A 3160-nucleotide genomic window follows, 5' to 3' on the forward strand; every position below is an offset into this window, starting at 1 on the left:
AAATAAAAGGTACCTTTTTCTATTTTTTCCGGCTTTTTGGTTTAAGCATGGGTTCTCATAGGTTGAAGAGGAAAAAAATCGCAAACATATTTTTTTCTCACGAAAAATAATTTATGCTTCCGCAAGAAGCATATATTTGCTTCTTGTGAAGGCATAGATTTATTTTCTTGAGAAGCAAAACTATGCTTCTCAGAAAGGGGAAAAAGTCATGATTCTTTTTCGCGATTTCTTTTCGTCTCCACAAAAAACACAACTTTATTTCTCGTGGAGGCACAAATTTGGTTCTGGGAGAAGTTGTGCTTCTCCAAAAGCGGGAAAAAAAATTTCATGAATCATTTTTTGCCTCCCTGAGAAGCATAAATGTACTTCTCATGGAGGCACCGATTTTCCTCCGCACTATGCTTTTTGGGAAGGAAAAAACGCAAAAAATGATGTTTTTTCTTTTCTTGCGGACGCACAAATTTGCTTCCCATGAAGGCACAGATTTGCTTCTGCGAAGCACACCTGTGATTCTTTGGAAAGGAAAAAATCGTGAGTATTTTTGCGCATATTTTTGTGCTTCCACGAGAAGCATAAATTTGCATCTCACGAGTACACGGATCTGTGCTTCTTCAAAGGGAAAAAATGGAGAAGAAAATCATGCCTCTGGCTCCGGTTTTTCATGAAAAAGAAAGTTCATTGAAACCTATTAACATGGGATATAATTTCGAAGCTCTCGAAGTGAAAAATCCAACGGTTAAAACGATTCATAATTTGAATGCATGCTTCCAGAGATAAAAGGTTTTAAAAATGAATCTACAAATAATGGGAAAACTCCCATGTTGCAGTGCGCCACTTGTAAGCGCTAGAGAAGATGGGTGTGACCATTGCAACGGGTACCCCTTAACTACTGATTCCGGAGTACCTACCGTCTCGTTTGACACCTTCTTCTGCATATTACAAACTTGGGTCGGCCCTTTTTCGTGTGCTCCTTCACTGACAAATTGTCTCTTGTTATGTTTGCTTCGCTAGTTCGATTCTTTTTTCGGGTTTTCTCTGTTTCTTCACTCTCTTTTTTTCTTTGTTTTTCTCTGGGTTTTTTTTGTCGGTCTTCTTGGTTTCTTTATTCGTTTTCTTTGTTTTTTCCATTTTTACTTTGAAATCCTTTTTCTTCAGTTTATTTTTGTTTATGTTCTTGTTTTTTTTCTCATTTCATTGTTTTTCTCCATTTTCTTGTTTTCTTTTTTGTCGGTTTTATTTTGTTTGTCTCCCCGCATATCTATTTTTCTTTGTTATACTTTGGTTTCCTTACGGTTTTGGGGTTTTCTTTTATTTCTTTACGTTTTTTGTCTATTTTATCATTTTTCCTTTTACTAAGACATATCCTATTTTTATTTCTACATTTGACGCACATAGCCTGGCGAAAATTGCTCATTCCTTAGTCCATAACGACATGTGTGGCTAGGCCATTCTCATGATCCAAGATGTATCCCACAAACTGTGGCTTTCGATCGTTAATAAATCTTGGATTGCCCCTAAAGACATATCTTGCTTATAGCGAGAGTACCTAACCAAAAGGTACCCCTTATACCTAAATAAAAGGTAGCCTTTTTCTACTTTTTTCGCCTTTTTGGTTTATGTCTGGTTTCTCATAGGTTGAAGAGAAAAAAAATCGTAAACATATTTTTTTCTCACGAAAAATAATTTATCCTTCCGCAAGAAGCATATATTTGCTTCTTGTGAAGGCATAGATTTATTTTCTTGAGAAGCAAAACTATGCTTCTCAGAAAGGGAAAAAAGGTCATGATTCTTTTTCGCGATTTCTTTTTGTCTCCAAAAAAAAACACAACTTTGCTTCACGTGGACGCACAGATTTAGTTCCACGAGAAGTTGTGCTTCTCCAAAAGCGGAAAAAAAAATGCATGAATCATTTTTTTTGCCTCCCTGAAAACATAAATGTACTTCTCATGGAGGCACCGATTTTCTTCCGCACTGTGCTTTTTGCGAAGGAAAAAAAACACAAAAAAATGATGTTTTATTTTCTCGCGGAGGCACAAATTTGCTTCCTTGAAGGCACAGATTTGCTTCTGCGAAGCACATCTATGATTCTTTGGAAAGGAAAAAATCATGATTATTTTTGCGCATATTTTTGTGCTTCCACAAGAAGCATAGATTTGCATCTCATGAGTACGCGGATCTGTGCTTCTTGAAAGGGAAAAAATGGAGAAGAAAAGTGTGCCTCTGGCTCCGGTTTTTCATGAAAAAGAAAGTTCATTGAAACCTATTAACATGGGATATAATTTCGAAGATCTCAAAGTGAAAAATCCAACGGTTAAAACCATTCATAATTTGAACGCATGGTTCAAGAGAGAAAAGGTTTTAAAAACGAAACTACAAATAATGGGAAAACTCCCATGTTGCAGTGCGCCACTTGTAAGCGCTAGAGAAGATGGGAGTGACCTTTGCAAGGGGTACCCCTTAACTACTGATTCCAGAGTACCTACCGTCTCGTTTGACACCTTCTTCTGCATATTACAGTACTGGGTCGGCCCTTTTTTGTGTGCTCCTTTGCTGACAAATTGTCTCTCGTTATGTTTGCTTCGCTAGTTCGATTCTTTTTTTCGGGTTTTCTCTGTTTTTCTCTGGGGGGGTTTTATCGGTCTTCTTAGTTTCTTTATTGGTTTTCTTTGTCTTTTTTTCATTTTTACTTTTAAATCCTTTTTTAAGATATATCCTATTTTTATTTCTACATTTCTCTGATTTATTTACATTTCTTTGTCTATTTTATCATTTTTCCTTTTTAAAGACATATCCTATTTTTATTTCTACATTTTTGGAAATTCATGTCCATATTTTTCATACATGTTGTTCATTTTTTATACATCAGAAACATGTTTTATATACATGTTTAAACTTTTCGGGCGATGCGCATTCATTGGAAGGAGACATTCCCGTCGACGACGAGGTTCCTACGGTAACTTCGTATGTTTCAAGATGATATGTCGGCTCAGTCTTTCAGAGGTGCTCATAGGGGTAGGGTGTGCGTGTGCGTGTTCATATGGGTGAGTGTATGCGCGTGTATATGAGCGCTTGTGTCTGTACTGATGTTCAAAAAAGATACATGATTAGCAGTTTTTCATATATATGTTTTGATGTATACTTTTTGCCATACACATAGTAC

The sequence above is a fragment of the Triticum aestivum genome, chromosome 2A (genome assembly GCF_018294505.1).
Source record: "Triticum aestivum cultivar Chinese Spring chromosome 2A, IWGSC CS RefSeq v2.1, whole genome shotgun sequence".
Lineage (NCBI taxonomy): Eukaryota > Viridiplantae > Streptophyta > Magnoliopsida > Poales > Poaceae > Triticum > Triticum aestivum.